The sequence below is a fragment of the Oryctolagus cuniculus genome, chromosome 3 (genome assembly GCF_964237555.1).
Source record: "Oryctolagus cuniculus chromosome 3, mOryCun1.1, whole genome shotgun sequence".
Taxonomy (NCBI): domain Eukaryota; kingdom Metazoa; phylum Chordata; class Mammalia; order Lagomorpha; family Leporidae; genus Oryctolagus; species Oryctolagus cuniculus.
This window is the reverse complement of record NC_091434.1, coordinates 45265669-45284229: the sequence shown is the minus strand read 5'-3', so window position 1 is coordinate 45284229 and position 18561 is coordinate 45265669. Positions and strand designations below refer to the sequence as shown.

General features: G+C 38.6%; 1 long non-coding RNA gene across 1 annotated transcript in view; it reads right to left on the bottom strand.

Moving 5' to 3' along the window:
- Positions 1-9833, bottom strand: part of LOC127491581 (uncharacterized) — a 92122-nt gene extending 82289 nt beyond the window's left edge. The window contains exon 1 of the long non-coding RNA XR_007920327.2: positions 9537-9833. This is a non-coding gene — a long non-coding RNA (uncharacterized lncRNA). The remainder of the gene's footprint in view (positions 1-9536) is intronic.
- Between the last annotated feature and the right edge of the window lie 8728 nt (positions 9834-18561).

The following is an 18561-nucleotide window of genomic DNA, read 5'->3' as shown; positions in this document are numbered from 1 at the left end:
ATTCAGCAGAGGCTTCCAAAGAGAGCAGTAAGGCCCTTTTCAAATTCCTGGGAAGAAGAGACCATGAAGTCTTAAAGTCTAAAGCCCAACTAAAGCACAGGATTCTGTTGACTCTGGATCTCTGGGTATGGGGAAATAGCCAGTCCTTTGTACTGACTGATAAATGACACCAGATGACAAAGCCTGTGTTTTGACATGGGGCCCAGAGATCCAACAGGCTTTATACATATTAAACAGGCCTTACTCAAGCCCTTGGCTTTAAACCTCCCAATGATTAAAGTCATCAATCTATATACAACCAAGAGAAGAGATGGCTTTAGGGGTGTTAACTTAGGTTAAGGGACCAGCTCATCTTGTGGAGTGTCTAAGCAAAGAATTTGACCTAACAGCCAATGGGTGGACAACCTGCTCTGAGTGGTGGCATCCAGCACCCTCCTAATCCCTGAAACCGCAACTGAACTGGGGACAAAATCTAATAGTGTATACACCCATAATGTGACAGGGCTCTTAGCTTCAAAAGAGAGCCTCTAATTAACAATCACTTTTTTTTTAATTTTTTTTTTGACAGGCAGAGTGGACAGTGAGAGAGAGAGAAACAGAGAGAAAGGTCTTCCTTTTTTCCGTTGGTTCACCCCACAGTGGCCGCTGCGGCCAGCGTGTTGCAGCCAGCACACCACACTGATTCGAAGCCAGGAGCCAGTTGCTTCTTCTGGTCTCCCATGCAGGTGCAGGGCCCAAGGACTTGGGCCATCCTCCTCTGCCTTCCCTAGCCACAGCAGAGAGCTGGACTGGAAGAGAAGCAACCAGGACAGAATCCGGTGCCCTGACTGGGACTAGAACCCCGGGTGCCAGCACCGCAGGCGGAGGAATAGCCTATTGAGCGGTGGTGCCAGCCAACAATCACCTTTTAAAATATCAGGAAATACTTCTGTTAGCCCTTAAATCCAGCTGAAAGCTTGTTTCTGTCTTAATTTTGTTACTTTTCTCCCAGAGATAGAGAGCCCAGAACTGATTGTGAATATGTAGACCTATGCTGCCAGAGAGGACACCAAGTAGACTCCTTTCGAGAATCTGGACTGGGTTCTTTACAGACGGTACTTCATTTGTTGAACAAGGAGTTCACCAGGCAGGATATACCATAGTCACCATAAATGAGACCACCAAGAAATCTCTTCTTCCTGCAATGACTGCTCAAATGACAGACCTGGTATCTCTGACAAGAGCCCTCCTGCCAGGCAATGATAAAAGGGTAAATATTTAACATGATGTCCTAATGCACAATGAGACCCCATACATGATCAGATCCATCACAGCACCTGCCAAAATCCAGTAGGACATTTGATATCTCTAAGAGACAACTGGGGAATCAGGAAGCCCTAAGTATACTTCAAGAGAAACACTGTTAGTTAAGCCTCTTCCAAAACACTGTCTCTCTTTAAAGGAAGGTTGAGAGTGGCCCTATACAGTTTTTCTTTCTACTCCCACTGTGATAAAAGTATACAGATTACATGTCTGGATCTACTGTTCGCATATGAAAGCCTGAGTTCCCAAATAAACTTCAGATTTGATCCCAAAGGACAACTTTAACACCTCCAAGGAAGATGGATACTCTTCCAAATGAGCAAAGGAGTCAAACTCCACTTCACAAAGGATAAGTAAACCTGTTCTGCACATTTCTCTTCAGCCTTCTTCCCTCGATTCCTTCACCCTCAATTCCATCATCAAGCTGCAATTATTTTGGGAATAGCCGCCCTGTACTTGGATACTAGTTCTTTTCATCTTTTTGTTCACTAACTCATAGTATGGTACCATGGCTCAAATTACTCGGCTTTAACCCTGTTGACTGTATGCAACACAGTGAGGATTTATAATCATCCCCTTTATTTGGGAGAGAGGGGACATGCCCATGACACCTGCCTCTTACCTTACTGTATAGCTTGTCTCTTCTTATCCAGAGGCTATCAAACTCCAGATGGTCTTGCAGCTAAAACCACAGTTGCGGGATTTCTACCAGGGAACCCTGGACAGAATTCTGAAGGAGGAACCCTGAGTGCTGTCTCCAACATTGCCATTCTCCCACATGTAGTAGCTGGAGTGGTTATTGTCCATTCTCTCTTATGCCAGTTAGAGGTTACTTCTTCACAGGGAGGATTGATAAAATCTCAGCTAGGTAGACATGACTAGGGACCCTTACCCTATAATTGGGAGATGAGTAGTGGAAGACCTGAGAAAACTCACACAGCCAGCTTCTTTGAAGGATGTTGGTCATACACTAGTCTTTGTAATCAAGATTTTTCTGTGCTGTTGTAACTGATATAGGTAATGAGAATTTCATGCCACATGGGGAAAGTTTCATGTGTTTTTTCTTGTCTCAACTGAGTCCCCATTGGAACTTTTGCCCAATTAACCAAACAAAATCATCCCTCTCCTGGACCAAAAATGAAAATTTTCACTTTTACAGGCAATGAAAATTATTACACAATCCGCTCTCAGCAACTCCCTTCTTCAAAGACCTCTCTTGACACTGCTGGGGGTTTTTTCTTTCACTTTTGCTTCCTCTGCTTTCTTTCAACACTACTTCTGCTTCACACGTTCTTCTTGTCCATGCTCTTCATTCTTTGTGTACAGAAAAAATGAACACAGCAGAGGAAAAGGAACTGTAATAACCACAGACTCCTGAAACAATTAGTAAGAATTTTCCATCTCCATCAACATCTTATGATCCTATTGCCCTCCATACAGTGACACATGTCAGAGCTAAAGTAAGACCTTATGTTATAATGTATATCATCAACAACAAGATTTTTCAAGTTTTGGCCAACATAATCCTCAAACTTTTTAAGATCAGATTCCAGATTTTTAGTTATAAATCTTATTCATTATCATTTCCAAAGTTAAAAAACTTAATATATTCTATCAGATCACAAAAATGATAGACATATCTATCATTTCAGCTATATTTTTGTTCATCTAATGTTAAAGGCTCTAGGCAAAAAGATTTCTATGTTTGATTAACTCCCTAGAGGAAAGGGAAGCCTGAAAATTTTCTTTTGCACTTGTGTAGAAAGCTGGCTGCTTTAAATAAAGAGCATAATTTACTATAAAAGGGTAAGTGAAATTATTCATTAAAGGTATAAGATAAGGTGCTTCTAGAAATGTATCTTTCAGCTTAAAATTTCCACCTAATTTGTTCAACAGTGTTTTTTAAGACAAAGTATTTTTTTTTATTCCTACATCTATTCTTTAAGGAAACATATATGTTAACTTTTATTATTTGCAATTCTTCTAGCTTTGGAGGTATAGTAAATACACACTGATCTGAATGAAATGGTTTGTATGTAAGTGGATATACTCTCATCCATTTCTGCTGATCTGTTCTTGCATTCAAAGTTATCTTCTGTCTGAATTTGAATATGGAAAGCACCATTTCTCTATTTCAATTTAACAAAAACTGAAAGCATTTGGGATAAACTGACAAAGGAAAAGATTGTATGATCCTTAAACCTGATGAAATCGAGAATACAAAGAGAAGAAACATCTGTGAATAGAGAAGAGATAGAATAAACATCTGGAAACACAGGTATTGGATTTTAACTTTGAATTTCTTTTAATTACTTTCTATAATTTTATTGTTTGTGTATCACTTTTTGTTGGTACAATTTTATGCAGAGAGAAAAGGTACAAGAACCCCTTGTATACTTTCTTTTACATTTTTGTCAAGTTGCTTTATCACTCTGCCTCTCCTTCTTCTTTCCCTAAAATGACTTTTTCTTACTTTATCTCTCCCCACCCAACCTGGCTGCACAGGTATATGTACAAATACACATATTATTAATCTGGGTTTTTGAGAATAAACTGGAGACATCATTCCCCTTTACTTTTAAATCCTTCAATGTGAAGGAGGGAGAAAGAGAGGGAGATGGAGAAGGAGGGAGAGGGAGTAGGAGGGAGAAGAAGAAGAAGGGAGGGAAGGAGGCAGAGAGAGGGGAAGGAGAGAGAGAGAGAGAGAGAGATTTTCCATATACTGGTTCATTCCCCAAATAGCTGCAACAGCCATGTTTGGCCCACACCAAAGCCAGGAGCCTGGAGCTTCATCCACATTTCCCATGCAGGTGGCAGGAATACAATTACTAAGAATGCTCTGTTGCTTTCCAAAGCATATTACCAGCAAGCTGGATCAAAAGTAGAGCAGCAGTAGGGACTACAACTGGCACTCTAACATGGGATGCAGCATTTCAGGTGAGAGCTTAGCTCACGGTACCACAACACCAGCTCAAGAGCATTCTCCTAAATAACCACAGTTAAATAAGTAAGAGAGACTGATACAATAACACGATTTAGTCTGTATAATAAAATTTCACTCATTTACCCAATAATGTGCTTTATAGCTATTATGTTTTATATGGCCAGCATGCATCCAGGATATTATATTACATTTAGATGTCATGACTTCAATTCTTCTTTAGTTTGGAATAGCTTTTCAACCTTTCATTGTCTTTCTTGACCTTAACTTTTTTGAAAAGTTGAAGTGCCAGTTATTCATTAATAGAGCCCTCAGTCTGTATTGTATAATGTTCCTTCCTGATAAAATTGAAGTTATACATTTTTCTAGGGAAATTATTTCTTTTGAGTGCACCACACCAGGAATCCAGTAATATGTGATGTTGGCTGCCCCAAAATTGTTAATGACAACTTCCACCAATTGATTGCATTACGTTCTCATGGTTTATGCACTGTAAAATTTGCATCTTTCATTTTGTAATTAATAAATAATGTTAGATGAGATACTGTGAAACACTTTTGAAATCCTGTTCCTAATCAAATTTTACTCACTAATTTTAAATCAATGTAATTGTTAAAAATATTTTCACTTACCATACTCTAAAAAACATGTTAAAGAAAAAAAAATCTTCTGAAAAACCATACATATTTATGGACCATAGTGTGACATTTCAATATCTGTATACAATGTATACTGATGGAATCAGAACAACCAATGCTCCACTCTTCTCATGACTCTGATTAGAGCCCCGAAGCTCCATTACTCTATTTGCTCGAAAAATATATGATAGATTGTTATGAGCTACAGTTTCTCCACTGAGCTATGTAATGCAAGGAGCTCATTTCTTCTATCATTTGTTACCCATTATCAAACCTCTTTCTGGTGCTAGCATTGTGGCACAGCCAATAAAGCCCTATTTGGAAGCTGCATCCAATACGAACATTGGTTTGAGCCCTGGCTAACCCACTTTCCATTCAGCTCATTGCTAATGCTCCTGGAAAAGCAGAGAAAGATGGCCCAAGTACCTGGACTCCTGCCACCCACATGGGAAACCCAAATGGAGCTCCAGGCACCTGGCTTCCCCCTGGCCCAGCCCCAGCCATTATGGCCATTTGGGGAGTGAATCAGCAGATAGACAGTTTCTGTGTCTCTCCCTCTCTCTCTCTAATTCTGCCTTTCAAATAAATAAAACTTTTAAAAAGACTCCTTTTTATCCACACCCTTTACCAGCCTCTAATAGCTATTATTCTATACTTGTATTAATATGTTCCATGTATGAGAAAATCTTTATGTCTAACTCATTTCGGTGCAAATGGCAGGATTTCATTTATTTTATGGCTGAATGATATTCTGTCTTGTGTGTGCACATGCATGTACATATTATATTTTCTTTATGCATTCATCTGTTGATAGCTACTGCCATTTCTGAGCCCCAAGACAGAACTCCTCAAGACTGCATGGAACAAACAAGCATCACTCCAGAGATTGGGAATGGCAGTTCCATAGCTATGGTGTGCAGGGGTCTATCCTCTGCCCTGTGAAGTACAGTGATTTTGGGGTTTCTGAAGGTAACCAGGAATGGCTACTGGCCCCTAAGACTAAATGGAGGGGGGTAGTATTGTGGTGCAGCATGTTAAGCTTCCACTTCCAACATCAACATCCCATGTGGGCATCAGTTCAAGACCAGCTGCTCTACTGATCCAGTTCCCTGATAATGTGCCTGGGAAATCAGTGAAAGATGGCCCAAGTGCTTGGGCCCCTGCCCCCATGTGGAAAACCCAGAAGAAACTCTGGGCTTCTGGGTTCATCCTGGCCCATCCTCAGACATAGAAGCCATTTGAGGGAGTGAACCAGCGGATGGAAGATATCTCTCTCCTCCTCCTCTGTCTCGTCCTCCTCCTCTCTCTGTAACTCTTCCTTTCAAATAAATTAAAAAAATACATCTTTAACAACAGCAAAAGAAAGAATAAATGGAAGCTAGCAGTGTCTATGCTATAGCTGCTTGGGTTCTGGGGCCTAGAGGGAGAGGCAATGTGGGTTCCTTTGCTTTGGGAACAAATAGTTGCTTGGGAATGCAGTCAACTTTCCGGACTGTATTTAAAGCCTGTGAGGACTGTGAAACTCTCCTATATTTACACTGTCAGTCTGCAGCAATGATGGAGATCACTGAACTTTCCTGCTTTTACCTTTTCCTGACAATGTGGAGTTCCTTCAAGCCCAGGATCTGGGGTAGGAGTTGCAGTGTGCTTCCATCCTCTGTCCATGCTGGCTTTCTGAATCTCATGCTTTTTTTCAATCCCATCAGTTCTTCGCTGAAGTTTTCCCTCAGTCAGTCTCCTAGAAACATTGTGTTTCTTTGTTGTCCTGGTTCTTCCCTATGACAGAGGCAAGTGTTGTGTTTTTCTATTCAGCCATCTTGGATCTGTGATCCCAAATCATTTAGTAATTGTCTAGATCCATTGTTCCTTCTACATATATTAGCCAGTGTTCTACTTCAAGAAGGATCTTGTGGGGTGGGTATTTGGCACAACACTTAAGTTGTCCACATCCCTGGTTCAAGTCCTGGCTCTAACACTTCTGACTCAATGTCCTGCTAATGAACACCTTGGGAAGCAACAGATGAGAGCTTAAGTACTTGAGTCCCTGCCACCTGTGTGGGGGATCCAGACTGAGATCTGTACTTAAGGTTCTGGCCTGGCCCAACCTCTCTCTTCTGGGCATTTGAGGAGTGAACCAGTAGATACGAGCTCTCTCTCCATCTGCTTCTGTCTCTTTGCCTTTCAAACAAAAATGAGGCCGGCGCCATGGCTCAATAGGCTAATCCTCTGCCTGCGGCACTGGCACACCGGGTTCTAGTCCCAGTCGGGCACCAGATTCTGTCCTGGTTGCCCCTCTCCAGGCCAGCTCTCTGCTGTGGCCCGAGAGTGCAGTGGAGGATGGCCCAAGTCTTTGGGCCCTGCACCCCATGGTCTGCATACATAAAATAATTAAGTTGTACACTACTAGACAGATTTATCCATTTACTTATGCTTAAAGAAAGAAAAAGTAGTTTTTTTAGAATTGTTAACCCATACCACTGGGTTTTTAAAGTCAGTTTGAATTAAAAATTAATAAATTTTAGTGTACAACTTAATTATTTTATGTATGCAGACACCCAAATAACCCACACTCTTTTTAAAATATAGATAATTTCAGTATCCAAGAGTATTCCCTTTTCAATATCACTGACTCTGGGTAAACATTTTTCTGCTTGCTTTTTCACAATAGATTGCTTTATTTGTTCTAGGTTATAAAAATAGATCCATACAGTACACATTACTCTGTTCTTGCTTTCTTTAGTTTAGCATAATGTCCCTGAGATTTATCAATGTTTCTGCTTGATTGACAATCTGTTCTTTTTTTAAATTGCTAATATTCTGTTTGATAAACATACCAAAATGACATGAATATGATACCACTTGGTGACTTAATGTCAAATGCATTACATTGTCTCTAAAATATACTGACAAATACATTTTTTCTATCTTAATAACAATTGAAGACTTGGTGAAGAAATATATTAAGACTATTAGGGGAACAATTGTTAATAGAAGTTAGAAGGACAAGCTAATTCTTCAAAAGAAAGCACATCTTCAACTATGTGATGGCTTAGCTGTTGGTAGAAATACACATTAGTAGAGTCACTATGAAAACAAGATATCCTTTAATTTCATTCAATAGTCTTATTACAGGTATATATCAAAGGAAATTAAATCACTATATCAAGATAACCTGTACCACCATGTTTATTGCAGCATATTCACAATAGCTAAGATAAAGAATCAACCAAGGTGTCCATCAAATGGATAATGAAAATATGTATTAGGTTCATGTTAATGCACATTATTTTTTATACATATTTTTCATGCACTTTTAAAGTCCTCTTGTACTTCAAATGCTGTCTTTAGAATCCCCTAAATATACACAATTCTTACAGGAAGTAGACCTGTCAATCTGATGAGGAATAGTTAGGTAATCCCAAACCTGATGAAATCAGGCACACATAATCCAAAACCTAGTGGAATTTTTATTGTTCAGCTTTTGTTTTGGCTCCCTGACATCAGCTTTTATAAGCCCCTCACCTGAGACATTCCAAACTGCTAAGATAATACATTGCAAATAAATGACTTTACCAATGAGCCTTTCTGTACAGTGACTACCCAACTTAATACAGTCAATGCGACATTCTTCACATCTACATGGCTCCCTCCCAACAAGCAGCATAAACAAGCCCATTGCTTGCTGTCTGGTGGACTGTAACTTTACTTCAGCCTCATCACACGCTGTCTGGAAAGGCTATAATCTACTACCTCAACCTTCATTCTGCTTTCCTGTTTAAAATAAAAATCTTTTCTACCTTAACTGGTTGTCTCCCCACCTCCTTCAAACCCTAAAATCCTAAAACCTAACATTGATGCTGAAACTCAGGAAGGTGATTCTGAGGCACAAGTTCATGTAGAATCTCTGCCTCTCCCTTACTCCTTTGACATCTATACAGATCACAACTCTGGAAAATGAGGTGAGTCCTTTTTTGAGCTTCCTCCACAAGGGCCTTGCTACTCTTTTTTTCCTCCTGCACCAAAAATCTTAGTGCTATGTTGAGATCCATCCTCTGGCTAGGAACATCTGTCCCCAGCCCAGCCTCCCTCTTTCCAGGGACACATGGAGTAACGACATGGTCTCACTGTTTTCATGTGAACTCAGATATTTGAAGGTACCTGACCCTCTCCCTTCCCCACATGTCTATTTGACTCTTTGAGACTTGCTTTCTCCCTCTGCTTTCCATGTTGAAAGTTTACCTTCATCTTTTTCTGTAATTCAGTGTGGCTGAGGTATCGCCAGATTCTCCAAGACTCAACAGTTTCGTCTATCACAATGGAAAATCGTCCAAGATTCCCTATATACAGGCATTTCTCTTTATTCATAATCACCCTTCATTCTATCTTCTGTCAGATTCCCCACTTCAGGGAAAAAGTCAGACTTCTAATCACTAAGCCTCTGAAGTCTGTCAACTCAAAGTTGACTTTGATCCCGCCAGTCATGCAAGTCTACCTCTTCCTCTTTCCTTACACTACCTTGGCACCCAGCTGAAAAATCCTCCTCACTCTCAGAGCCTCCTTCAGAGTCCCCTCCCCCTTCTCACCCTCCATAACTCATTCACATTCTCAATGACCACCCCCAGCTTCTCATTCCCCAATACTCATCCCCTTCTTACCCTCCTTGAGGTGGTTGGTGCTGATCTGAGCTGTCGCCACTCTCAGTTCTTCACAAAGATGTCTGCTGGCCTGTCACATGGATTCTTTCCATTAAACTGGGTAACCTTGTTTATTCCAGTTTGAATGACTGGACATTCTCTCTTTCTCTCTCTTAAGCTCTACCTGGAGAAGTGTCCATCCACTCTGACAGATGCCCTACCCTGTTAAACCTTGCTAGTTTGCTTACTGCTACTCTCTATCTCACAGCTAACATCTTTCTTGCACAAATACAAGAATCTCTGCTTCAGCCAACCACAATAATATATTTGACAGAGCCAACCAAAAAAAAATGGACAATGCATCCTTAAGCTACTAAGATAATTCATTCATTCGGTGATCCAAAACCTCACTCAAATCCATGTCCACAATGTTTTGTTTTGTTTGGTTGTTTGTTTTGCTGAGAGGCATCCAGTACCAGCCACTGACCAGTCCTCAGTCCCATAACTGGGAGAAATAAGAAACACTTCTCTTTTTATTTTTTTAACTTTTATTTAATCAATATAAAATTCCAAAGTACAATTTATGGATTACAATGGCTTTTCCCCCCCATAACTTCCCTCCCACACACAACACTCACATCTCCCACTCCCTCTCCCATTCCATTCACATCAAGATTCATTTTCAATTCTCTTTATATACAGAAGATCAATTTAGTATAAATTAAGAAAATATTTCAACAGTTTGCACCCACACCAAAACAAAAAGTGTAAAATACTGTTTGAGTACTAGTTATAACATTAATTCACATTGTATAACACATTAAGGACAAAGATCCTACATGAGGAGTAAGTGCACAGTGACTCCTGTTGTTGATTTAGCAAATTGACACTCTTGTTTATGGCCTCAGTAATCACCCTAGGCTCTTGTCATGAGTTGCCAAGGCTATGGAAGCCTCTTGAGTTCTCTGACTCTGATCTTATTTAGACAAGGTCATAGTCAAAGTGGAAGTTCTCTCCTCCCATCAGAGAAAGGTACCTCCTTCTTTGATGGCCCGTTCTTCCTACTGGGATCTCACTCGCAGAAATCTTTCATTTAGGTCTTTTTTTTTTCTTTGCCAGAGTCTTGGCTTTCCATGCTTGAACACTTCCTTAACTATACCCCTTATCAGCAGATAGCAGCCATGAAGACTTCAGCATCCTTCCCTTTTCCCTGGTTCCCCCTCCCCTAGGACCATTTTCTATGTAACACCAAATGTTTATTCCTCTCTCTGCATATATTAAAATGCTGTATATGTTTAGGATCTGTTAGGATTCTGAGGCACAAATTATTAATCCCAAACCTGAGGAAACTGGACACTACTAGATAATCTAAAGGCTAGTAGAATTTTCATTTCATTACATTCAGTTGTCATGCCACCGACTTTTATAAGTCCCTCCCCTGGGACATTCCAAACTGCCAAGATAATACATTGTAAATAAGTAGCTTTGCCAGCAGACCTTTCTATATATCCCCACTCACCTTATCAGTATCAATGTGGCACTCTGCACAACCACATGTCCTCTCCCAACAAGCAGATAAAAAGGGATTACTAGGGCCTGGCATTGTGGTGAAGTGGGTAAAGTGGCCACCTTGGACACCAGCATCCCATATAGATGCCTGTTCAAGACTCCATTGCTCCACTTCCAATCCAATGCCCTGCTAGTGTACCTGTGAAAGCAGTGGAGGATGATGTCCCTAGTACATGGGCCCCTGCACGCATGTGGGAGATCCAGAACAAGTTCCTGGATCCTGGCTTTGGATCATTCCAGATCTGGCCATTGCGGCCATTTGGGGAGTGAACCAGCAGATGGAAGAGTTCTCTCTCTGTTTCTCCCTTTCTCTTTCAGTAACTCTGCCTTTCAAATAAATACCTAACTCATCAAAAAAGGAGGATGACTACCTGCTGCCAGGGCAGGATGAAATCTGACTTCAAACTCCCTACCCACTGTCTGGCGGGCTAAGCCTTTTATTTCTTCACCCACCATTTTGTCCCTTCTGAAATGAAGTATTTTCTGCCTTAAACCTTAAAAATGGATATGTGGTACAGTGCAAACACACAACTTGAATGCCTGTTTCCCACATCAGAGTGCCTGGATTCAAGTCCCCAGCCCTATTTCCAATTCTAGAGTCCTCCTAGTATGCATTCCAATAGGCTGCTGGTTATGACTCAACTGCTTGGAAATCTGCCACCCACATGGTAGATCTCTATTGAGTTTGCAGCTCTTGGCTTTGTCCTGTCCCAGCCCCAGCTGTTACAGGCATTTGGGGATTGAACCTGAAAAAGGGAGATCTCCCTGTCTCTCTCTCAAAAATAAAAGATGATTACATGTTAATAAAAAATGTGTTGACAAAAGGAAAAATTTCCAACACAACATTTACTACAATTTAGTATAAAAAGAATTAAATTGACAGCTCAAAGGCATTAGTGCTTAATCAGCCATATGATTTTGGGTATGTCATTTTATCCTCCTATACATCTTTGACTATGTACAAAAAAGAATAGAATTTACTTCTTAGAGAAAAGTGAAAATCAATTTTTGTGAAATATAATGATCTATGCCAATAAAAGTATTACAATGCTTACCAAAAATATAGAGTTGTAATTGTAGATTTATGAATTGAACAGCACTGATTATTTTGTATTCATTTTTCTTTTACTTCAAGTGTCTGACATGAGTTGGAAGCTTCTAAACTTGTTCATAAAACTTTATGAGAATTCCTTTCTGGTTTGCAGTAAATAAACTTTAGGGCAAGGATTTGGCAAAGGGGCAAAAATGCCACATAGGATGCCTGGATTTGCATCCCAGTTCTGCATCTGATTCCAGATTCCCACTATTGTAAAACCTGGAAGGAAGCAAGTGATGCCCTACCACCTATAAGGGGGACCTCTATGGAATCCCTATCACCCAGCTTTGACCTGAACCAACCCTGAATGCTAGGATTATTTGGAAGAGTGAGGCAGCAGTTAAGAGGATTTCGATCTCTGTTTATCTGTCTCTCTGTGTGTGCATGTATGTGTGTATCACTACCTTTCAAATAAACAAATAAAAATTACAGTGGAAAGAAGAATTGACATCCGGGCACCTCTGGAATTACTAATTCAAATTTAGACAAGTTCTCAATAATCTTATTAGGTACACAAGGAAGTCCCCAAATCTATCTTTGCTAGTTTACTTAATGTTTCAGAGTATAATTACCTAACCAGAATTTTTACCTTGAGTACCTCAATGTCACTCAGAATTGTGAAGCTAGGCTAAGAATATCTTTCAACACAGCAAAAACATTTGGTGTTATGTCTTTATGTATTAATCTTCTACAACATCTTCATCTGTTTGCTCACCTGACATGTTAATAAGATTTTTATCAATTTATTTCCTGGGGCTCTACAGTGTTTAGCTATAAACTATATTCAAAATTCTTTGACTACACTATAATGTTATATCTCAATTAATTTGACTTGGGAAGAACTGAGTGACTGAAAATGACTGAAGAAATTCTTATAAATGTCTATGCAATAAGAGGTAACCTTACAATTCAATTTGAGTAATAAAAATTGAACAACCTAAGAAATGGAAATTTACCACAACTGCAAAGTAAGTATGAATCAATACCATGGCTGCAACTGTTCTGGGAAGATAAGAACATAAAGTTTTAGCAGACGGCTTGCTTAAAATCCCTGCTCTGTACCCTCCAGATTAGAAGTGACTTCAGTTTGCTCAATTTGTCCAGTCCCTTCTCAGTCCCTGCCTTAGAAACCTACCCCCAAATCATATGTGTGGCAACTTCAATCCAGTAAAAATTCTTTTATAATTGCCTTTTCCAAGTCTTTCTACTTATTGGTGTGCAAGATTATTAAAAAAAAAAAAAAAAACCTTTTTTTGATAATGGATTTCCTGGTGACTTCTGTAGGAATATTTTCAATTTCATGAGATTCCATAGTGCTCTCTCTAAGATTCCTCCCTTAAATGACACAAGACCCTTTGTTTTGGGACTAATACTACCAAGGACCCCTTGACCCACTTTATCCAGGACCAAGTCCCAGGCTGCTATACTGAAAATTCCAAAAAGAGATAGAAGTTCTGATATTTACACAGTTAATGCCCTTCTGTGCTAATCTTTATCCTAGGAATTGGAACTTTAGGAATATTTTATGATGTAATAAAATTAAATAAATTTCCCCATGGTGAAAACTAATTATATGTTTGCCTACTAATGTTTCATAACTAAAGAATCTTATGCTGTGTTATATATTTTAAAGGTTTATTTGTTTACTAGAACAGACTTACAGAGAGAAACTGAGATTTAGAGAGAGAGGTCTCCCATCTGCTAGGTCACTCTCCAAATGGTCACAACAGCTGACAGTGGACCAGGCCTAAGCCAGGAGGCTAGGAATTCCACCAGGGTCTCTTACATGGATGGCAGGGGCCCAAGCATTTCGACCATCTTCCAATGCTTTCTGAGGTACATTTTTAGGGAGATGGTTCAGAAGTAAAGCAGCCAGGACTCAAACCAGTGCTCATATGGAACTGGCATTATAGGTGGAAACTTAACCTGGCCTAACATGACACCAGTCCCCAAGTTTTGTATTTATGTAAGAAAGCTCATAGGAGATAGGAATAGTCCACATTAAATCTATTCTCCCTGAAATTGCCCTAATAACTAATAATTAAAAGAGTTTCATAAAATATTATCCTTTCTACAGTAAACTTTGTCTTGGGTCACCGTTGGAAGGTATGTAATAACCCATCTACATCTTGTCTATTGTTTGAGGAACTTACTCTTGGAGAGATTAGTTTTACATAAATTCAGCCTGTCAGGGACCACTAGTTAGTTGGTATCAAAGTATTCTGACATCAAGATGTGGTGGAGGATCTAACACATGGGCTATTATAACTATATCCTGTTAATCAACCATAATCATATTTGTTCCTCCTGGTTTGTATAATAATGCATGCAAACTTTCCCTATAATATCTGCAGGATTTTATTTATGCTTACATTTCAGCCTCATACACCTACCCCTCTAAATGGCATGCATTATTTAAAGAGACAATTTGAAATGGTAACAACTATTTTTGTGGAACATTTGATAGGTCTAACATTGTATTGTATTTGAGATGAACATGAAAATATGATACTAAATAGTCAATAATAATTTCCAATTGATATATAAACATCCTTAAAGGAAATATAGAGTTTAAATTTGCATTCTTACATGTATTTGTGTGAAATTGTCAATCTTGGTTTTATGGCTTTCCATAGACTCTTTCTTTCAATTTAGTTGGTTCTGTCCACCCCTGCCCCCATCTTGTCCTTCTAGCTCTTCTTCAGCCTCTACAAGACTGATCTTCTACAAGGATCCTCACAAGAATGTCTTCCTTTTAAAAATCCCTTGGGACAAATGTGAATGTAGGCCTGTCTACCAACTCTCTTCACAGAGTTTATAAAAGGGAGACAGTTTGCCTTGCACACAGTTCACTATTCAAGTGTTCAATAGCAACTTAACGGCTAATACCTACTTTTCTGGACAGCAAAGTTCTATGAAACAGTGAAAAGCACTGACTGATCACTTTTACAAATAAGACTCCTTGACATTGAGGGGTAAGACCTACACATTCTTACATAGTCCACACTGACTAATGATTTAGCCTTAAATCCTGAGAAAAACATTGTGATTTATCTGGTTGAATAATCCATAAAAATAAATTTGGTGATGCCAAAACATCTGATTATTAGAACTGATAGCTTCAAATAGATGCTCATGAAAATTCCCATCAGTAAAGGAAACAATTGGTTACTATGAAAAAAGTAACAGGAGTGAGTAAAGGTGTGACTTGTTCATGAATCATAATCAACATAATTATTAAAAAATGGTGAATCACTTGGTGCTACCTCCACCTGTGTTGGTTTTAGAACCTCTCTAAGCTGATTTAAATAGTATAAGGTGGCTAATTCAGTATATTACTATTCATAAGTTAAAGCTGTCTTTCCAGGATATTTATCTTCTCAGTGATTACACAGTCTTCAATATGAATGTTTTGTGTTTCAAAAGAGTGAACAAGGAAGGCTACTCTTGAATCTTGTTGGAAAATGTCTTATCAAGTACTATTGACTACATTCACAGTAGTCAAACTTCAATTAATTTACACTTCAGTCCATGTTCTATAATTTTAGAAGTTCAATTTCATATTGCAATCTAAATTTGGTGATAATGTGAGGTTCCCCAAATATTCTCTTAAAACAGATGGCAACACAAAGTAGACTACTTTCACTGGGACTTTTGGATCCAGCAAATGATTCCTTGATATCAACATTCTTTACCAAAACTCCATGTAACACAAGTAGGATGATGAGAAACAAAAATTCATGCTTTCCTGTGCATGATCTTTCTGTTTATTTTCTTTATTCTCTGTTGTTTTTAGATTCTGAATAGCTGAATTACATGTAGCCCCTTCAATATTGCTCTATTAATGTGCTTATATCTCTTAGTATTCTTATTAACCTTATCCATTACAAAGCTATGCTTCATTATTATTTAGTTAAATATACAATAAAATCAAAAGTCAAATGTTTTCCTAATTTTCTGGCTTCTTTTGGTATCAGTCACATCTATAGAATCAGTTGGTTTCATAAGTATTTGTATTCAACCACTAAATGATAACTGCAACATAGACTAGATAGACAAAATCTGAAACTTGTTAATACATAATAGTAGTAATTTCTCTCTCTGTCAAAACAAGCCTGGAGAATTTCATATGAGCCAGAATTTATTTTAAAAAAGCATCAAAGAAACTGTAGAGTTAAGAAATGGATTGTGTGCAAGTCAAACTGTCTCATTTTTATAAACCCTGTAAAGAGACCCAGGACATAGGCCTACATTCACATTCTTTTAGTACAGCTCTGCCTTTTGCTATTTAATTTGTTGTTTGGTTCCAGAACACTGTACCAAGTAACACCAAAACTACTTAGTACGAACAATCAGATACGGATATTTTGACTAAAAAATAATTATTTCGTGGCTGTCAGTATGTGGTAGTTTATTTTAATCCCCAAAGCCTATTTGGTTGAAAGTGCAAATTGAAGAGATTCTTGCAATCTTGCTAAACAGATACTTGCTTTTCAGATAATACCTTATACCACCCTTGGTTCCAATTGGATTAGCAATTTCTTCTCCTGAGCAAACGAGGTCTTTATAAGAACTTGATTCAAGAGGAGTGGTTGAGTTTGATTGAGACCCAAATCTTATTCTCTGATGTGGATATTCCGAGCATCTGTTTTCTATTTTCAAGCCTTCATCTGATACACCCCAAGAGGTGCAAAAAAGCAGGGAAAAATGTATTTACTATGGTTTACAGAATGGCAGGAGAGTTAGATAATCCCACTAAGGCAAATATCTCTTCACCCAGTAATTGTGGTTCAAAACACAGCACTTGTAGACACAATATAATCATCTAAAATTGGAGTATACGCTATTTCAGGGAAAATATTTCTTCATTATCCTTACAAGTCTACCAGGGATTACTAATGCAATTAAGACAATTTGAGAAACTATATCAGATAATAGGCATTTTGTCAATACCACTACATCTAGCTCTACTAGGCATTAGAATTGGAATTGAAACCTGTTCTAGTTTAACTCTTCTCCTGGATTAGAGGTGAACAAAAGATTATCCAAATCTGTTTTATTTTTATTTTTTTAACTTTTATTTAGTAAATATAACTTTCGAAAGTACAGTTTATGGATTCCAATGGCTTCCCCCCACCCCATAACTTCCCTCAAAACCACAACCATCCCATCTCCCGCTCCCTCTCCCATTCCATTCACATAAAGATTCATTTTCAATTATCTTTATATACAGAAGATCAATTTAGTATATGTTAAGTAAAGATTTCATCAGTTTGCACCCACACAGAAAATAAAGTGTAAAATACTATTTGAGTACTAGTTATAGCATTAATTCACATAGTACAACACATTAAGGACAGAGATCTCACATAAGGAGTAAGTACACAGTGACTCCCATTGTTCTGTTAACTATTGATACTCTTAATTATGACATCAGTAGTCACCCGAGGCGCTTGTCATGAGCTGCCAAGGCTATGGAAGCCTCCTGGGTTCACAAACTCCGATCTTATTTCGACAAGGTCATAGTCAAAGTGGAAGTTTTCTCCTCCCTTCAGAGAAAGGTACCTCCTTCTTTGATGGCCCGTTCTTTCTACTGGGATCTCACTCGCAGAGACCTTTCATTTAGTTTTTTTTTTTTTTTTTTTTTTTGCCAGAGTGTCTTGGAATTCCTTGCCTAAAATACTCTCATGGGCTCTTCAGCCAGATCCGAGTGCCTTAAGGGCTGATTCTGAGGCCAGAGTGCTGTTTAGGACATCTGCCATTCTATGAGTCTGCTGTGTATCCTGCTGCCCATGTTGGATCGTTCTCTCCCTTTTTTTTTTAATTATATCGGTTAGTATTTTCAGACACTAGTCTTGTTTATGTCATCCCTTTGACTCTTAGACCTATCATAATGATCAATTGTGAACTGAAATTGATCACTTGGACTAGTGAGATGGCATTGGTACATGCAATCTTGATGGGATTGAATTGGAATCCCCTGGTACATTTCTAACTCTACCATTTGGGGCAAGTCCAATTGAGCATGTCCCAAATTGTACATCTCCTCCCTCTCTTATTGATCGGTGACAACTAACCAATCACAAAAAAGTAAACCTGTTGAAGTGAAAGGGACACTATGAGAAACAGTGACAATTTAATATCACAATCTGTTTTAAGCGTTGGTCTTTAGACCAGTCCTGAAATTCTGTCCTAAATAATCTTAAATAACACGATTTCTGCAGATAGCAAAATAATAATTCAATAAAACCAACAGGAACTCATGTTGAAATCTAAATGTTTATCGATTGTGACAAATTCCACTACAATACAGATATGGATTGAGCATTTTGAAAGTCAGCTTTGTAACCCTGGCTGAAGTGATAGACAAGAGACTGCTAA